Below are 21,796 nucleotides of genomic sequence, written 5' to 3' on the forward strand. Positions count from 1 at the left end.
GATACTGTCTTTTTACCAACTGTTGATATCTTGTTCCCATTGAGAGTACCCAAATTTTAAGGAGAAAATTAAAGGTGAGTGTTAGAAAAATGGCTCATCAAATAGGCTTAACTTTATTTCATAATGCATATACTTTTCTTCTCTGCACAGTAAAGTCCTTTCACATACACTCTCTGAAAGCTATTACGTAATGTATCTATGCAATGCAAGAGGGAGATGAATTATTCTGTAGTGGAGGTTCAAACAGGCAAAGCAGAATCACCGGACTTGATAATTGCTTGGTTTCGGTTAGGAAATCAGTCCACAAGGTTGTGTGGCGCGTCACATCCAGGTTAAACAACTCGGTAAGGCTTTGATAGTGCAATTCCACATAATTTTGTGGATGCTGATGATGACTTCTACCCTCTGTTCCAACACTGCGCCAACTGTTAAAGCTTAACGATTCATCTAATTATTTCTCCGGCGAGCTTAGGTCTAGATCACAACAAAAAACTGAGATACGTAGCTCAATATACTATGGAACACCAGTAGTTTTCAATCACATGTTCATAATACATACAGAACATACAGCTTAGTTTCAGTTTCGTAATAAAATTACAAAATGTAGCTTACATTCTCAGTTTATCTCTCTTCCACTTCCACAACATTTAGCTTGTATTCACAGTTTACATCTTTTCTTTACATGCAACATATTCGAGCAACACGTTCCGTTAACATATGATACATCTGTAACATTGATTACAATTTCAGTCTTTCCTCTTCTATTTATTAAACAGAAATATAGCTATCAAAATTAATACGACAAAGTCCAGTATATAAATCATCATCTTTACCCATTACTAGGAAATTGTACACATTTTTACTCCAAGCTCATTTACACATTTCGAGGAACGGATGAAAAGTCGTATCATGGTTAATATGATCGGTAAATGTAAGCCTAATTAAGATTTTTTTAAAAGAATACTCACATTAGCATCATATCTAATTAACAGTTTTTGAATTTTGCTACAAATTTGATGTTGATAAAAATCTGTCTACACATTAATAACAACTCATAGAAAAGTATGCCTTCATATGATTTTCCTTATTATAAGCAATGTCATAAAAAAAATAAAAATTGAAACGATAGTGCTTCTTTGGTTGGCCTTATATCCTTCTTTCTTGAAAGTGTGAAACAACCAATAGCATTCAAATTCTCAGATACCTGTGCTAGACGTTTATATGTGTATTGCTGAAGAGATTTGCAGTAAATACATAAGATAATCAGTCTGAGATCATTTTCAAGAATGTGAAGAAAAACATTCGTTTTTCCACAATTGGAAGGAACATGTATAATTCATCTAATTGTATCTGGAAAGAGACTGCCATGATTTCAATTTAATGGCTGTAATCCGTTTTCGTAAGTAATAGAATTAATGGGAAGTTGATGGGCATTCTGGATCGCATCTTCAAACACACTGTACCATCATGTGTTTTGACATGGTAAGCCAGAGCTTCTTTGTATGCAGGAGGAAAGTCATATTTCCTTATTAAGCTTGGGTCCAATTCAGATCCTCTCTTTAACCAGATCTGCAGCATGATAAAGGTTATTTTAAAATTTTCAGCAACATTTCTAATCGATAAACTTCAACAGCACCTTGTTTTGCTTTTTTCAGATCTTCTTCAGTCCATTTATTTATTTATTTATTATTTAACCTGATCTGATTAGGGTCGTCAGACCGTATCTTACATCATACCAGGATTTCACCAATACAATACCATTTTTACACCATCGTTTCCTGAGAAACAACAGTTTAAATATGACAAATAGTATTAAAGATATTTGAATGTCAGAAGAGGCAATATGAGTAAATAAGGCTGACTATTAAGTAACGAAATTAATTCTGACAGTATTTGCACTACTGCAGCTGCTGCCACTAGTAGTGATAATATTGATCAGCAATAATAATAATAATAATAACGACAATAATAAAAATAACGATAGTGGCAGGTATGAAAAGAATTTATAGGCATACAAGACAGATGTTTTCTGATATAACGAGTTCTTGGGAAAGGGAATTTGAGAAGACTGCACTAGCTAAAAATGCTGGGAAAAGGGGAAGATCTGGTTGGGAAGAAGGATGTAAAAGAGTAACAAGTGTGAACAGGGGCAATGGTAATCATTATCGTTGCTTTAATAGATATGCCATTAACTGTCTTCTGAAGCTGGAGATTGTTTCCAACATCCAAACGAAAACTGCAAAAATGGCTGCACTATGCCTCTTAAATTAAGAAGGCTGATGTGCTGTGCATGAAAAATGCAAATATTATGGGAATGGAAGGAGTAGGAATCAAGAACTAACATGATACTAAGAAGTGTTCCATGTTTACCTTGAACAGTAGTATGTCTACTCCTATGTACACTCATGAGTTTATTAAAATCGTAACATCATACTGACCCACAGTGCAGATACTTGATTGCTCCAATGGGTTGTCAATGCCAGCAAGTCAGAAATTGTTCCAACACGCAAAATAAGTAGTCAGCAAGTTCAGACTTGCTGATGTCATTTAAGGAATTGTTATAGTTCACTGAACTAACTTAAATGAATTGTCAAGAATCAGAGCTAACTAACAAATACGTTGTGATGAAATTCCAAAATAATTTATAGAAACATCGAGCAATTTTTTAAAATATTTCGTCAACCATTAGTTATATCAATAACCTACATCCATAATGTAAGTAATGGTTGATTGTGGTAAATAATGTGGTTCTCATTAAAACACTCAACAACTATTGGAACTGTCCAATAAAAATTATCCACTTGAATATGTTAATCAGAATTATTTTAAGTCTCAACTCCATGTAATTGCACTTCATCAAGAATCAGTCATTTGCTTTCATTTTTATTAAAATTCATCCATAGTATAAGTAGTATGGTTATGCATTATTGTTAATTATGACCAATAATGTAGCATTACTGAATCATCCAACGCCGATGGTCGTTACTGTCCAACGGTAATTTCCACTTGACTACGTCTATTGGAATTATTCAAGGTCTCGACTTAAAGTAATTGTAGGTCATTAAGTACCACTCATATCATTAACCTACAGCTGCAATGTAAGTAGTGTGATTGTTGCTTATCATAAATAATGTGGCGTTATCGAAACATCCAACACCAAAAATCGTAACTGTCTCACAAAAATGATCGACTTCAATATGTCTATAAAATTATTTAAAAAATCGACTCAACATAATGTTAGTTCATCAGGCATTAGTCATTCGCATTCATATCATTGTCCATCATCCATGATGTAAGTAAAGTGATTCTGAAGAGTTGCTGGTAGTGATAAATAATATAGCAGTATTAGAACATACAACACAGTGATACTCAATAAGGCCAAAATCAACTATTCAGAATAGTGTTCTTCAATTTCATTGTAGTAGCTTGTTGGCTTGTCTGTAACAGTGACTATAGAGATAGCAGTCTCTGCATGTTCGAGTGTGTCTCTTGAGCTACAATTCATAAGTCTCAATTTCTTTCGGCTCTACTTGAGGCAGTCGGCCACATCTCTAATGCATTCTTTCAAATGCAACATGAGTGCTATTGACGTCTTTAGATTTTAAAAAAATTTCTTGAGGCTGCCTTATAAAATCGATTCACTCCTGAATATAAATCTTTATTGCAACTCATTCATATCAAACAGTCTATAATACAAATGTGGAAATACTATAATGTCAATATCTTTACGCAATTTGACAGATGTTTTAGACATCGAACACTGAATTATTGATAATATCTTTACATACAGACATTTTAGATTTAATGCATCATTTCAGATAACACTGATGTAAAAATGGATTTGAGAAGTATGTGCCCTTTTACATGTTAACATCAGTTTATCGTCAATGTTGGTAAAGGTACTCTAACTTATGAAATTGAAAGTAATGAAAGTGTAAAGCATAAAGGATCGTCAGAGATTAAATTTACTGGTGGGTCAAAATTTTAGATACGGTGTTTCGATAAATAATACAAAAGAGGAAATACTGTAAGTTGCACCACTACTGTCTCAGACTGTCGTTATAATCAACGAGCAAGAAATCAAGGAACTGGAAAAATAATTGGCTATTGCGAACTGTATGAATGCTTCAATGATGCAAAAAATTGAAGCTATGAAGAAAATTAGAGAACAGGGCATAGCTTTCATAACATCTGTTCTTTAAAATAAACATGAAAGCATAAAGACGTAAAACTGCCTCAGGGTTATTCACAAGAACGTGTTTGGTGTCTACAAAAAAAATTACACTTGGAACTCAGACAACATAGAAAACACCCTCAATTTGAGACTTTTGTCATCAAAATCATGTGCTGATCGGAGGGGAAAGATCTTCAAAATCGAATGATTGTTTGGGGAGAAGATCTTTTGCCCTGCCGATTAACACTCCAGACAGCGACAAAACAGTTTAAATGTCAACCAACAGGGTGTTTCAAAAATGACCGGTATATTTGAAACGGCAATAAAAACTAAACGAGCAGCGATAGAAATACACCGTTTGTTGCAATATGCTTGGGACAACAGTACATTTTGAGGCAGACAAACTTTCGAAATTACAGTAGTTACAATTTTCAACAACAGATGGCGCTGCGGTCTCGGAAACTCTATAGTACGATATTTTCCACATATCCACCATGTGTAGCAATAATATGGCGTAGTCTCTGAATGAAATTACCCGAAACCTTTGACAACGTGTCTGGCGGAATGGCTTCACATGCAGATGAGATGTACTGCTTCAGCTGTTCAATTGTTTCTGGATTCTGGCGGTACACCTGGTCTTTCAAGTGTCCCCACAGAAAGAAGTCACAGGGGTTCATGTCTGGCGAATAGGGAGGCCAATCCACGCCGCCTCCTGTATGTTTCGGATAGCCCAAAGCAATCACACGATCATCGAAATATTCATTCAGGAAATTAAAGACGTCGGCTGTGCGATGTGGCCAGGCACCATCTTGCATAAACCACGAGGTGTTCGCAGTGTCGTCTAAGGCAGTTTGTACCGCCACAAATTCACGAAGAATGTCCAGATAGCGTGATGCAGTAATCGTTTCGGATCTGAAAAATGGGCCAATGATTCCTTTGGAAGAAATGGCGGCCCAGACCAGTACTTTTTGAGGATGCAGGGACGATGGGACTGCAACATGGGGCTTTTCGGTTCCCCATATGCGCCAGTTCTGTTTATTGACGAAGCCGTCCAGGTAAAAATAAGCTTCGTCAGCAAACCAAATGCTGCCCACATGCATATCGCCATCATCAATCCTGTGCACTATATCGTTAGCGAATGTCTCTCGTGCAGCAATGGTAGCGGCGCTGAGGGGTTGCCGCGTTTGAATTTTGTATGGATAGAGGTGTAAACTCTGGCGCATGAGACGATATGTGGACGTTGGCGTCATTTGGACCGCAGCTGCAACACGGCGAACGGAAACCCAAGGCCGCTGTTGGATCATCTGCTGCACTAGCTGCGCATTGCCCTCTGTGGTTGCCGTATGCAGTCGCCCTACCTTTCCAGCACGTTCATCCGTCACGTTCCCAGTCCGTTGAAATTTTTCAAGCAGATCCTTTATTGTATTGCTTTTCGGTCCTTTGGTTACATTAAACCTCCGTTGAAAACTTCGTCTTGTTGCAACAACACTGTGTTCTAGGCGGTGGAATTCCAACACCAGAAAAATCCTCTGTTCTAAGGAATAAACCATGTTGTCTACAGCACACTTGCACGTTGTGAACAGCACATGCTTACAGCAGAAAGACGACGTACAGAATGGCGCACCCACAGACTGCGTTGTCTTCTATATCTTTCACATCACTTGCAGCGCCATCTGTTATTGAAAATTGTAACTACTGTAATTTCGAAAGTTTGTCTGCCTGAAAATGTACTGTTGTCCCAAGCAAATTGCAACAAACGGTGTATTTCTATCGCTGCTCGTTTAGTTTTTATTGCCGTTTCAAATATACCGGTCATTTTTGAAACACCCTGTATATTTTAAAGGTGTTAGGTTTAGTTAAAGCTAGTTCAGCAATATTTCACCAAAATAAAGCAATCGCTGTCCTAAGCTTTGACGAAAAGAACATCAACAGTTGTGTGAACCGCAACTCATCCTACAATATGATGCCTTGGGCACACAACAATGTTCAAGTATCCATGATCTGAAGTTTATATTTAACAGGAGTGCAGCTAATACATTTTACTTTTGAGGTCACAAAGGCAAGCACTGAATTGCAGGCAATTATAGCAAAATTTGAAGCATTTGAGGTTCCATGTTTTATTTATTAAATGTAATACGAGAGCGAAAATTTCCAAAGTGTGGAAACCGTTTATCTTCAGCTACTGCGTATTTTTCTAGTCCTGTGGGCAATAAAAGGGAAAAAAAGCTATGTCTTTTTTTTCAATGTTCTGCATTTACTGATACTATTTTGCAATCATTCTCTTGACAAGAGGAGCGCCCTGCCTGATGGTACCAGGTTTATGAAAACTGTAACAGATCTTCTGGAGCACCAAACATATAATCTGTCAGCTATCCACCGAATACCAAAAGCTCACCTCGGTGTCAGTGGATGTGCGTGTCACAATGGTTCTACAGAAAGCTAGTGAGGGAAGCTCCATCGAATTTGTGAGCAAAGTTTTCAATACGTTGAACTGAGCTACACCCAAAATTAGAAATCACCACTAAGAAGTGGGTGAGCCTCAACCTCAGAAGTTAGGAAAGTTCTCTGAAGAGATTAGAGGAAATTTATCCAAATATGAGAGTAGCGAAAGAAACAGTCTCTTAGCGTTTCAGTCAGGATTTCTCAATTCAATTAATTAACTACGAGGGTTGGAACTTAAACAGTGGCAACTAATTATTCACAACCGATACAAAAGATTTACATGTTTGCATCTGTTACTGTACTTCTAAGTAGTCACCAGCGTTGTGTGGAACCCGTTGCCAGTGATGTAGAAGGCGTAGTATACCGTTAGCAGATCCTGTTCTGTTGATGGTGTGAATGGAGCGGTCTACTGCCTGTCGAATCTCTGGAACAGTTCTGAAGCGAATGCCACGAAGTGGTACCTTCATCTTCGGAATCAAATCAAAGTCACAAGGACTTAAGTCCGAGGAGTATGATGGATGGTACAGTACTTCCCAGTCCCTGCGACCGAACAGAGCAGCCACAGCTTGCGTTGTATTCGCCCACGCATTGTTGTGCAAAATGATGGGTGCGTTGCTCAGAAGGTGTCGCCGCTTCTTTCGCAAAGCCGGTCGTAGGTGATGCTCCAAAAACGAACAGTAATACTGTGCATTGACGGTCTGTAGTGGAACATAATGCGTTAGGATAACACCATCACAGTCGTACTCGAGAATCACCATAACTTTCACCATACGGGGGCTCTGACGCACTTTCGACTTTCGTGGCGACCCGTAATGACGCCATTCGTTGGATTGGCGTTTCAGTTTTGGCTCGTACGATGTGGCCCATCTCTCATCCAGTGTTGCGATTGGGCGTAAGAAAGCCTCTCCTTCGCGCTCACAGCGCTCCAAGTGCGTCTAAGCAGCATCGTAATGCAAGCATTTGGCTAAAAATGGCTCTGAGCACTATGGGACTCAACATCTTAGGTCATAAGTCCCCTAGAACTTAGAACTACTTAAACCTAACTAACCTAAGGACATCACACACACCCATGCCCGAGGCAGGATTCGAACCTGCGACTGTAGCAGTCCCGCGGTTCCGGACTGCAGCGCCAGAACCGCACGGCCACTGCGGCCGACTAATCGGCTAATGCATGCATTTCTGCATTTCCTTCAAGTCATGAGGAACCCATCGTGATGCAATTTTTCGCGTGCCCAGGCGTTCCTTCGGGATGCGAAGCACAGTCGTATGTGCTAATCCGGTTTGGTGGACGAGCTCACGAATCAAATGCGTTCAAATGGCTCTGAGCACTATGCGACTTAACTTCTGAGGTCATCAGTCGCAAAGAACTTAGAACTAATCAAACCTAACTAACCTAAGGACATCACACACATCCATGCCCGAGGCAGAATTCGAACCTGCGACCGTAGCGGTCGCTCGGTTCCAGACTGTAGTGCCTAGAACCGCACTCTCACGAATCGTATGGCGTCGATCACTGTTCGCTAACGCGGCAACAGCATGCACTTCTTCTTCAGAGACGCTAGGACGACCTGCCCGACGCATGTCTACCACAGTTAGCCGACCTTCGTTCAAGGCATTTACCCTACGTGCCACTGTTCTGTACGGCAATGCCGATTCCTCGCAAGCCTCTTGAAGACCTTGATGACACTGTCGTGCTGCACGGCCTCTATCACATTCAATCTTGATCCAGCTCCGTTGTTCCAGTTTCTAAAACATAGTGACACCGTTACGCTAGACCGCTCGTTCACAAGTGACTGTGTTTCCCTCGGCTATGCGCACGCCGGTGACGTGGAACGGGCGAGTCCATTTACTTGTAGGTAAGGTAGGTATGTAAACAACGTGTGCTATCAGCGGCAATAGTAGATTCCATTGCATAGTGTCTCCACAGCAGTGTTGCCACTATTTAAGCTATGCGCACGCCGGTGACGTGGAACGGGCGAGTCCATTTACTTGTAGGTAAGGTAGGTATGTAAACAACGTGTGCTATCAGCGGCAATAGTAGATTCCATTGCATAGTGTCTCCACAGCAGTGTTGCCACTATTTAAGTTCCAACCTACGTATTTCGTATTTTCACGTATGTGAAAATTGGCGAGGCAACGTGCATACTGACTGAATTAAAAATTTGTTTTCCAGTATTCATTGTCTTGGTGTGTTTTATAATACCGTCCTCCTTTAGATGTGAAAAACAGAATTAATCAATCATACAGACTCACAAAGCGAGAAATATACTCTTGTGTGAAAAAAAACGAGGAAGGATGAGAATTTTATGTCAATTGAATTGCACGTCAAAAATACTGGTAACTTGTATGGCAAAACTAAAGATGAAGATGACTTACTAGACTGGGGACTTGGTGATTCAGTAGGCTCGGCAATGACGTTATTCAAAATGCCTTAAAATATCAAGCAGGATACATCATATTATAGCGCGAAAATAATGACAGTTCATCAGACAATACCACTGCAAAATGTCATTTCAGCACAAAGTTAACAGAAAAACAAGACTGTATAACGTCCCTATAACAGTACGTAATAATAATACACTGAAGCGCCAAAGGAACTGGTATATGCCTGCGTTTTCAAATACAGAGAGATATATAAACAGGTAGAATACCGCGCTGCGGTCAGCAACGGCTATATAAGACAAGTGTTCGGTGCAGTTGTTAGATTGGTTATTGCTGCTATAATGGCAGGTAATCCAGATTTAAGTTTGAACGTGATGTTATAATCGGTGCACGAGCGATGGGACACAGCATCACCGAGGTAGCGGTGAAGTGGGGATTTTCCCATACGACCATTTCACGAGTGTACCGTGAATACCAGGAAACTAGTAAAACATCAGCTCTCCGACATCGCTGTGACCAGAAAAAGATCCTGCAGGAACGGGACCAACGACGACTGAAGAGAATCGTTCAACGTGACAGAAGTGCAGCCCTTCCGCAAACTGCTGCATATTTCAGTGCTGGGCCATCAACAGTGTTAGCGTGCGAACCGTTCAACGAAACATCATCGATATGGACATCGGAGCCGCTTGCCCGCTCGTGTAGCCTTGATGGTTGCACGACACAAAGCTTTACGCCTGGTCTGGGCCCGTCAACATCTACATTGGACTGGTGATGATTGGAAACATGTTGTCTGGTCGGATGAGCCTCGTTTCAAATTGTATCGAGCGGATGAACGTGTACGGGTATGGAGACAACCTCATGAATCCATGGACCCTGCATGTCAGCAGGGCACTGTTCCAGCTGGTGGAAGCTGTGTAAGCCAAGCGCAAATTGAGGCGCGTATAGCACGTGTGACGTGACGCGACACTACAGAGCAACACTCACGTTCCGCTCACGTCGCGCTGGTCTGGCGCATATTGCGACGCGTACACACACTTCGCACGCGCCGATTGGCGACGCTCTGCGCTGACAGAACCGAAGCCCGCGCCCCTGTTATCTTACTCAAAAGATTTTACAGAAACTACTCACTGAAAATATTTGTTTCTTGCCTTACTTGTAGCGTTATATGTCAGCTTCGTGGCAAAGCGCCCATCATCTTGCTAATGGTCATGATTATTATGATATACACATTTCAGTAAGACACTACGCAAAACTCAAAAAGTTTGCAATGAAAAATAGGGGGCGCTATGATTTTGCGTTTGGTGCGATTTAAACCATATGTTTCTGCGTATGAAATTTAACTAACATGTTGAATTTTTGTTTATACTTGGGAGGAGATCTCTATCTGTCTCCGATCTCGAGAAAATGGATCCTATGTAGCGCATTCACTCCCGATCTCACGCCCACGGGAATGAAATAGTCTTACATCCCTCACATTTCCTAAACCGAACGAGACATTTAAATGAGATTTTGGCGAATCATGCCACACAAGAACGAGAGTACTTCGTCAATTCGTAATCACACTGAACTTTCTTATCTATGACGATATGTCAGAAGGTGTATTTTCTATTTTATTTTTCTCATTCCAGTGACTGTAATTCTTGGAGTTATCGACAGCTAGTGAGACGCGAGTTTATTAGTATGAAAATAAATATGTAATTTCCTCTCTTATGTAACCACAGACTGACACAATTAAGTTATTCGTAAGCTATTGAGATCTGTGGTCGCCAATTACTTGTTTACTGAGACACTCTGTTTCCGAATTCTATCACAATAGCTGCTGCAAAAATGACTTTGTGCACCTTATATTGTGTTTTAGGAAAAGAAGTGCTATAAAAACTGTCAACAAGACAAATGTAACCATTACTCGTAAATGGTAATGCTTCTTCCAATGAGAAAATGATAACAATTCACACAAAAATAAATCGCCAATTCTCTTGGAATTATGGTTGAATTTCCATTGAATTTTTAACACTGAGCGACTGGAATGGAAAATTACTAAAGAATTTTATTACTGTTCTTCATCTGAGCAGTATCAAAGTATGAAACTTCCTGGCAGATTAAAACTGTGTGCCCGACCGAGACTCGAACTCGGGACCTTTGCCTTATGCGGGCAAGTGCTCTACCAACTGAGCTACCAAAGCATGACTCACGCCCGATACTCACAGCTTTACTTCTGCCAGTACCTCGTCTCCTACCTTCCAAACTTTACAGAAGCTCTCCTGCGAACCTTGCAGAACTAGCACTCCTGAAAGAAAGGATATTGCGGAGACAGGAAGTTTCATATCAGCGCACTCTCCGCTGCAGAGTGTAAATCTCATTCTGGAGTATCAAAGTAATGATGAGCATACCCTTCAGGCAGAATGACATGAACATGCCTGATGCTGGTTACTCACCTATGCCTTGCCAAACTGTCAGTAGGGGGGCAAGGGCGACACCACTCCATATTACATTGTTGCAAAATTTATTCAAGATGGCGGATCCAAGATGGCGGCGATAGATGTGGCCATGTTGCAATGTCATTATTGTGGGAAGTTCAAATTTAGGTGGGAAAATAGGTCGATTGAGCTACCTCCACAAACCTATCCCCTCCTCCCATCCCCTCCCCTCAACCCCCCCCCCCCCACCAAGAAAATGGTGGGAAATTAAAATTTTTGTGAGGAAAAGGTAAATTGGGAATTGAGGGGAAAAGGAATCAGCATGTGTTGAGTTGCTGGATAGCATGGACATAAATATTTTGCTAGCAGTGTTTATTTAAAAAATTTGAGTTGTCGTAGGCAGTAGCTCCATCCAGTGTGTCCACCATGAGGTCCAGAGTCCCACTGACCTAGTACACAGTACTATCACCAGAGGGAGCTGCCCTCCCATAGTGCTCTGGGGAAAATGTTGAGAAAAGGACTCAGAGTCCAGCTGCTGAGGAGAGGAAGGAGTATACTTGTATTTATTTTTTCAGTGGGAAGTTGGACAACTTATTTAGGGATGGATTTCACGTAACATATTTATTACACTGATACAAAACGCTCACCCTGATGTGCTTGGCGTCACAGCAAATAGCCTAAAGACCTTCAAACTACGCATAAATAACCGAAATAATGCAGTACACTGATGTATAGACAAAAAACAAGTTGTAAATTCTCAAAATAATGCTTGTAGAATGCTATGCAAACATGTTCACTAATTACAAACCATCGAAATAATGCCATGCACAACCAACAGACCTATTCACAAAATAATGCAACATCCATGTCCACTACTAGCTAAACCGTCAAAAAATAATGCATCAATAAAGCTATGTAAAAAACATGCTCACAACGCTTAAAAAGCCAAAAATAGCACAGAACAGAAACACTCATTGCATATAAAAAACGTTTTCGAACTATCATTAAGAAATTCAATCACAAGATATCAGCAAACTGTCAACTAGAGAGGCCCCAAGGCCCTCACACTGGGCACAAGCATGTCTGTCCAGCCTAAGAGATACCTCTGGGCTGCGCACATGTGTTTACCATTGCTGGTGCGATGATGCATAGCCTTTGTACCTGTGGTCCACCAAAAACCTAATTGCTGTGCGACTCACCACTGCAAGTGCAGCTAAAAGGTTCTCAATGTGATACTGATGTCAGATGTCTATTTAAATAAGAGCCAAGTCTTCCTCTGGACATGCTATAGAAATCTTTTGCAGTGCTTCCCAGAATCGCACAGGATGCATTGTTCCTAGAAAAATTTGAGAAGTTGTATATGGACATGTTTTTGCGCTGGACCACTATTCCCTCCAATTTAAATTGTCTGGTTGACTGCTTCTGCACACATCCTGTCTTTATATGGTTGAGAGAACATCAATTGTTGTGTGCGCATCTAGCAGGTGAAAGGCATGTTTGCTGTTTCTCTAGACATAAGAAACACCTTAATTGACTTTGTAAATTATAAGATGATTTGGAATCTGTCATATCACCAACATCGATATTCGCAAGTGTAAATATCAGTTTTCTCTATTTGTTTCGAGTTTTCATGGTTCAAATGGCTCTGAGCACTATGCAACTTAACTGCTGAGGTCATCAGTCGCCTAGAACTTAGAACTAACTAAACCTAACTAACCTAAGGACATCACACACGTCCATGCCCGAGGCAGGATTCGAACCTGCGACCGTAGCGGTCGCTCGGTTCCAGACTGTAGCGCCCAGAACCGCACAACCACGTCGGCCGGCTCGAGTTTTCATGTAAAGATCTTCGCAGACGGGTAAGTTTCTAGTTACTCAGTGGTTTACAGCATACTGCGCCTTGATAAAGTTTTGAGTTTTTAGAGAAATAATTTCCAGTCTATATCGTCGGAATTATACTGTGCAAGCAACTGGTAGCATACTGCTATGTGCTTGACACGGAAAAGTATCGCGAAAATGTTTTGGTAATCAGGTAAACCCAAGTGAAAATATGTGGAGATCGGTTTCACACTGAAATAGTCAAGCTTCTGTCATCAGTGGCAAAGCAGTGTAATTGAGCAAGTGTCTTTCTATATTTGACGATCTGTAGACCAGTGCAATAAGGTGATCTGTACAAAATAGTTTTGCTGCTGAAAGTCTCATCTGCAGAAACAAAAGGCAGACAGTGCTCCCTCAGTGGCAGCAGCAGTAGTTTGGCGGGTAAATTCAGTAAGAGCCAGTCAGAAAAATCCATTCATTCACAAGACATTCTTTGTGCTGGGACGTCAGAGCATCTACATAGCTGTGTGAACGTTTACCATTTCAGAGATGTTTGTTGAAAGCAGGACGTCACGATTTCCAGGAAGGGTAGCATGGAATGTCTCATTAGTAGCATCAGGAAGAATGCATTCGGTGTTATTCTGAGCCATTTTCTTAAACAGCTCCTGTTAGGGCAAGAATTTCGATGCAGACAAGCAGAGACATCACAAAGCTCCTACATGCAGACAAGCAGAGACATCACAAAGCTCCTACAACAACAACAAAAGCTATCACTAACATTTCTGTCACACTTTACGATTTCTGTGAGGGGCTGATATGAGATGGACGAGGTCTGACGTTAGGAGCATCAGGAAGAATGCATTCGGTGCTATTCTGGACTATTTTCGTTAACAGTTTCTGAAAGCATTGCAAAAGATTTCTATAGCACATCCAGAGGGAGACTTGGCTGTTATTTACATAGACATGAGCCACCAGTATAACACTGACAGACTTTTAGCTGCACCTGTGCGAGTGAGTTGCTACACCAAACATCTCTCACTTGGCAATTAGGACTCCACTGGACCCACAGCTCTGAAAGCTATGCGTCAGCCACAGTAAACATGTACATGGCTAGATGCGTCTCACATGTCCCATAAGGATTGCTAGCAACAATGCATCTTGTGTTATTCAGGGAGCATATGCAAAAGATTTCGATAGTGAGTCCAGAGGTAGACTTGGCTCTTATTTACATAGACATGTGATGTCACTATAACATTGAGAACATTATGGCCGCACTTGTGATGGTGAGTCTCTCAGTAATTAGGTCTTTGCTGGACCACAGGTACAAAGGCCAGCAATGGTAAACATGCGTGCGCAGCCCAGAGGTGTCTCACAGACTGGACTGACATGCTTGTGCCCAGCATGAGAGCCTTGGTGCCTCTGTAGCAGGCAGTTTGCTGATACAGTATGGTTGAATTTGTTAACAATAGTTCGAAAGCGTTTTTTACTTGCAATGAGTGTTTGTGCCCTGTTTATTTACGGCAGTTTAAGCATTTGACCATTATGCATGCATTATTTTTGACGATTTCATGAGTTGTGGTTGTGTCTGTTGCATTGTTTAGTGAAAAGGTCTGTAGGCTACGCAATGCATTATTTCGACAGCTTATAATTAGTGAGTGTGTTTGCATAGTGTTTTACAAGCATTATTTTGATAATTTACAAGTTGTTTTTGTGTCTTTACATCAGCATACTGCATTATTTTCGTGATTGAGAGTAGTTTGCAGATCTGTAGGCTATTTACTGTGACCCCAAGCACATCAGGACGAGTGTTTTGTATCAGTGTAATAAAAATACTATGTGAACTCCATCCCTAAATAAATTTTACCAACATCTCATTGAAAAAATAAATAAAAGTACACTCTTCCCTCTCCCAGCAGCTGGACGCAGACTAAGTCCATTTTTCCCCAGACTGCAATGGGAAGACAGTGCCCTCTGGTGGCAGTACTGTGTACTAGGTCAGTAGGACTCTGGACCTCATGGTGAACATCTGGATAGAGCTACTGCCTATGTCAACTCAAATTGTTTAAATAAACACTGTATGCAAAATAAAGAGTTACATCCATACTATCCAGCAGTGTAGCACAAGCTGTGCCCTTTTTCTGTCAATTCCAAGGAAGAGGTGGTGGTCAGACAACTTATGTTAGTGGAGGTAGCCCAATTGACCTTTTTCCTGCCAAAATTTGGACTTCCCTCCATTTTCTTCGTGAGGGGTGGAAGGAGGAGGACGGAGGAGGTTAGATTAGTGGCGGTAGCCCAATTGACCCGTTTTCCCACCAAAATTTGAACTTCCTGCCATGACGTCATTGCGACGTTCCCACATATAATGCTGTCGTCTTGGATCCGCCATCTTGAATAAATTTGGCAACAATGCAACATGGGGTGGTGCCACTGTTGTCTCCCTACTTCTGACACTATGTAATTCACAAATAAAATAATTGTTACTGATAAAAATAAACAATTGATACATGGCGCAACACAATGGTCAGTGTATCGTCAGCAGCTGAGAATAATGCATGTGACAGGAACGCAGAAGCTAGCCAAGTGTGCTTTGTGAGAGGAAGAGTTCACGTCATTCGAAAAACATTGTCATGAAAGCAGATCTCCCTTAGTCAACAATACATTTCAACAAAATAAATATATCAAATCACCACACTCTTTCAGGATACTCATACTTTCGGAATAATACCGACCACTGCTTCATTTGTCTAGCCTGTTGTGTAATTAGTTTATTAATGCTGACAGTGTGTATGCAACCACTGAAATGCTTTTTCTCGTCACGACGAGCCGATTAAAACATCGTTATTCGTGATGGCTTCTCGACTGTTTCAAGCTTGAAGTGTAAATGGGATGTCCACATGTATGTAGTAAATGTCTCTTATTACATCCATATCCAAATAATGATATTTGTGTACTTCATATCTCGGGCGCTTTTTGCCAGGATCACGAAGGTTAGCAGTAACATAAAAGAAGAAATCTCATGTTTATTTTCATACTAGTAAGCTCTTGTTTCGCTAGCTGTCGATAACTCTTAAAAAATTACAGTCACTGGAGTGAAATAAATAAAAAGGGAAGTACTGATATATAGATAAGTACTGATATATAGATAACAAAGTTCCGTGTGTTTAAGAATTGGCAAAACACTCTCCTCCTTGTGTGGTATCATACGCAAAACTTTCGTTTCGATGTCTCGAGCGGTTTAGGAGATATGAAAGATGTTGCGAGCGTTTCATTCCCGCGGCGTGAGATCGGAAGTGAGCGCGCTACATGGGATCCATTTTCTCGAGATCGGAGGCAGATAGAGACCTCCTCCCAAGTCTAAAGAAAAATTCATCATGTTAGCTAAATTTCATATGCAGCAACATATGGTGTAATACGGACCAAACGCAAAATCATAGCGACCCCTAATTTTCGTTGCAAACTTTTTGAGTTTCGCGTTGTGTCTTACTAAAATGTGTACATCACGATAAGAATGGTCATTAGCGAGATCATGGGCACTTCGCCACGAAGCTGACATATAACGCTACAAGTAAGGCAAAAATCATATATTTTCAGTGAATAGTTTCTGTAAAATCGTTTGAGGAAGATAACATTGCGCGCGCTTCGGTTCTGTCAGCGCAGAGCGTCGCCAGTCGGCGCGTGCGAAGTATTGTAACAACTACTACGGCTTCTGACATCAAATGTAACATTTGTGTTACTAAATGTGACAGTTCTGTCACTCAATGTAACTGGGTTTTCTCTTTTGATGCTGTCAATTGTCAGGATGAGCATTCTAAAGCATTCTGTCAGGGTGAAAATATTAAATAAATTAACTTTTCTCTCTTACAACATGTGGGCAGGGTGGGTTCTCCCTTGGCTCGGGTATGAGGTCGAATGAAACATCATTTTACATAAGATAAATTTTATTGAAAGTTTCGTACAACTGTATCTTACTGGGACGTTCTGGTTCGGAGAGCGGCAGCCGTGTCGTTTGCGTAGCCTTCTGCTGCGACAGCGGCGGCGGCGGCGGCGGCGGCGGCGGCGTCTGATTACGCGTAGCGGTGTGTATCTCGTGTCGCCGTCTCGCCCAGCTGACCGGAGACGCGCAGCGCGAGGTGGCCCGTTTAATTATTGCGAGCGACGTCGTGCATCGGATGGTGATACCTTGAATGTGGCGTCCCAGTGTTTCTCTTCTCTAAGCGGCCGCGTGTGTTGTGCGTCGACCCGCGGAGCAGCGCGGCGGTGGAAGGCCAGTGTCCCGAACTCGAACCACGGACTCCCGCTTGCCAGTCTTCGGCTGTCAGGTCTTCATCCCAGCTCACAGGTAACTACTGATGTGAGGCCGTCTCCTTCCCGTCCTCACGAGTCACCCGGGTATGTAAAAACCAGACTTCCAATACCTTTTAACTTCTGTCTTCTGGCGCCGCGGCTGCTGCTTGCTATTCCATTACAGCGGCGGACTTGGTGCGTCTGTGCATGATGCAGTCTCTTCTTGCATGACGGTCTTCAGCACCGAAACTGACTGAAAACTACTGCTACTCTTCTTTTCTTCCTTCGTCTCTCGTCTTCGTCTCCGCCTGTCTTCATCTGTCTTCATCTGTCTTCAACTGTCTTCATCTGTCTTCATCTCTCTTCAACTGTCTTCATCTGTCTTCCTCTCGGGCCCACCGCGTCTCGCGTATTTATTCACTTCAGTTCACTGGGGGTGAACGACTTCACGGCCATTGCCTCTTCTGTCACGTTGAAAAGCTTCTCGAAGAATCTTCTTGACCTCGGTCATTGGCTCTTGGAATGTAGGCGGGGGCCTCTGATCGCATGTGACGACTGAGAAACACGTGAGCCGGTCATTGCTTCTTCCGTCACGTTGAAAGGCTTCTCGAAGAATCTTCTTAACGTCGGTCATTGGCTCTTGGAATGTAGGCGAGGGCCTTTGCTCATGCGACAACTTAGAAACACGTGAGCCGGTCGGGCGATGCCCTGGCGGCTGAATCGACAGCGCCCGCTTATGTGGAACTCGCTGACTCCACGGTCATTGTTTCTTCTGTTCTGCCCGCTGAATGCCAGTATGTAACTCTCTAAACTAAACCAAGTTTTCCATTTATATTCTAATTTCTTAGTTCACTTTGATTTCACTAATTTATTTACTTAATTAACACTCAACAGTATGGTGTACGCGTCGCAATATGCGCTGCAGCCGCGCGACTCGTGCGGCACGTGCGTGTCGCGCTGTAGTGTCGTTTCACGTCACACGTGCTATACGCGTCTCCATTTGCGCCTAGCCTTACGCTAGGCGCAAAATGAGACGCGTATAGCGCGAGTGGCGCGACGCAGCGCAGCGCGCGTTTTTGTAACATCACTAGTTCAAATGGGATCTGTGCGATGTTACAAAAACGCGCGCTGCGCTGCGTCGCGCCACTCGCGCTATACGCGTCTCATTTTGCGCCTAGCGTAAGGCTAGGCGCAAATGGAGACGCGTATAGCACGTGTGACGTGAAACGACACTACAGCGCGACACGCACGTGCCGCACGAGTCGCGCGGGTCCAGCGCATATTGTGACGCGTGAACCATACTTCGCACGCGCTTACTCTGACAGAACCGGAGCGCGCGCAACCTGTTATATTTCTCAAACGATTTTACAGACACTATTCACTGAAAATATATGATTTTTGCCTTACTTGTAGCCTTATATGTCAGCTTCGTGGCGAAGTGCCCATCACCTCGCTAATGGTCATTCTTATTGTGATGTACACATTTTGGTAAGGCACTATGCAAAACTCAAAAAGTTTGCAATGAAAATTAGGGGTCGCTATGATTTTGCATTTGGTGAGTATTACACCACATGTTGCTGCGTATGAAATTTAGCTAACATGATGAATTTTTGTTTAGACTTGGAAGGAGGTCTATATCTGCCGATCTCGAGAAAATGGCTCCCACTCCCGCGAGAATGAAATACTCGCAACATCTCTCATATCTCCTAAACAGCTCGAGACATCGAAACGAAAGTTTGGCGAATGATAGCACACAAGGAGCAGAGAGTTTTGCCAATTCTTAAACACACGGAACTTTCTTATCTATATATCAGTACTTATACTTCCCTTTTTATTTATTTCACTCCAGTGACTGTAATTTTTTAAGAGTTATGGACAGCTAGCGAAACAAGAGCTTCCTAGTATGAAAATAAATACGAAATTTCTTCTTTTATGTTACTGCAAACCGACACTATGAGGTTTTTCGTAAGCTTTGGAGCTCTGTGATTGCCATGTACTTGTTCAATGAGGCACTCCGTTTCGGAATTCTGTCTCAATAGCTGCTGTGAGATGAGTCTGACAAATTACACAGTGACAAAGGAAGTACAATTAAACCAGTGACAAAGAGAAATGTGGCCGTTGCTCACAAACGGTGAAGCTTCTTCCAAAGAGAAAAGTTTAACTACTCACACAAAAATAGATTGCCAATTCTGTTGGAATTTTGGTGGAATCCCTGTATCCCATCGTATTTTTAACACTGAGCGACTGGAATGCAAACTTACCAACGGATTTTATTCCTTCTCTTGATCTGAGCAGTATTAAAATAATGACGAGCGTTCCTTCAGGCGGAATGATAGGCACGTGCCAGATACTGGTTACTCACCTACGGCTTGCCGAGCTGACAATATGTGATCGCGAATAAAATAGTTATTTACAAAAAATTCTACTAATCTGTCTCACAACACAATGGTGAGTGTATTGTCAGCAGCAGAGGATAATGCGCGCTACAGGAATGCAGCAGCTAGCCCCATGTGTGCCTTATGAGTTGGAGTTCGAAAAATATTGTCATGAAAGTAGATCTGCCTTCGTCATCTGTACATTTCAACAAATTAAATATATCTAATCACAACACTCTTTTAGGATATTCCTACTTTCGTAATAATACCGATCATTTTCTTCATTTGTGTAACCTGTACAATTAGTTTATTAAGGCTGATAATGTGCATGCAACAACTGAAATGCTTTTCTCATCACGGCGAGCCAATTAAAACATTGTTATTTGTGACTGCTTTTCTACTGTTTATAGCTTGCAGTGGGAATGTGATCTCCACATGCATGTAATACAGTGTGTCGTATTACATTATTACATCTGTATCAGAGTAATCACAGTGAGACTTCTATACTTCTTGGACGCTTTTTACCAGGAGCACAAAGGGATCACAACTGTGGAGATTATCCCTTTCTGAATTTTTGTAACAGATCGTACAGATACGCCAGCATACTAGGCAGCGAGAAGATAACCTTGTTTTACTTTCCTGCCTTGATTCTTAATCACACGATTTTATAATATTCCTTGCTTCCTTATTCACGACCCACTGTCCGTTCTTGCGATCTGAAAACATCGCGGAGGCATATGATTCAATTCCAGTGGCCAATGGCTTATCAGTTACTGAAGTCTGCATTTTTCTTGACAGAAGAAAAGCAAAACAAAACAAAACTATACAGATATCAATAACAGAAAAGTATAATGTACTAACGAAGAAAGCTGGAGCGTTTAAATGGCGAAAAACGATACACTACCCTTCCGATGTGAGCATATGGCCGGGCTACTCTTCCGCTCCCCGCCTCAAATTTCCCACGGTGCTAGCGAGGCACGCGCGACGCGCGGCGCGAGAAACTGTGCCTCAACCACAACGCCGCGCGACCTGGCGCAGGCGCGTGTCGCGTCCCAGTCGCGTCGCGTCGCAATTTCCGCGTTCCCATTCGAACCTGTGATGTTACAAAACACGCGCTGCGCTGCGTCGCGCCACACGCGCTATACGCGTCTCAATTCACGCCTACCTATGTGGAGCATGTGCAGTTGGAGTGATATAGGACCTCTGATATGTCTAGATACGACTTTGACAGGTAACACGTGCTAAAGATTCTATCTAATCACCTGCATCTATTCATGTCTATTGTGTATTCCGACTGACTTGGGCAATTCCCATAGAATGGAAAGGAGTCTGTTACTAAAGATATAAGAGAAATGATAGAATGGGGAATTATGAACCTGCCCCTTTCACCTTACAGCAGTTCGTAGTTGCAGTGGTAAAAGCTGGAGGAAAAATCAGATTAGTTCTAGAAGCTGGGATATCAATAAAACCATAGTACTAGTACGTACCATATCAGAGAATCTGGAGGAAAAATCGAAAAAATTTTCGATGTAAAGTATTTAACATCGAGCGATTTAAAATCTTCGTACTGGACGATCCTATTTTCTGAATCCTCAAAGACATACTCAGCTTTCATTTTTAAGGAAGTAGTATGAGGTTTGAGCGCTTCCCTTTGAGCTCAGTGTGAGCGCAGGTGTATTCATTACTGCATTAGACGCACTATAAGGCCCAGAATTCTTGGACAGAGTCACTACGAATGTGGTGCGGGTACCCTCCGTCATGCACCTTAAGGAGCTTGTGGAGTGTCCATGCAGGTATAGATGTACACGTAGACTACTTCCTAATAGCAGCCCAGTCACGGGAAGAGCCCATCGACATACTACAGAGAGTTCTGCGAAATTCACAGAAGCAGGCGTGACTGCCAA

This window comes from Schistocerca serialis, chromosome 4 (assembly GCF_023864345.2).
Source record: "Schistocerca serialis cubense isolate TAMUIC-IGC-003099 chromosome 4, iqSchSeri2.2, whole genome shotgun sequence".
NCBI lineage: Eukaryota > Metazoa > Arthropoda > Insecta > Orthoptera > Acrididae > Schistocerca > Schistocerca serialis.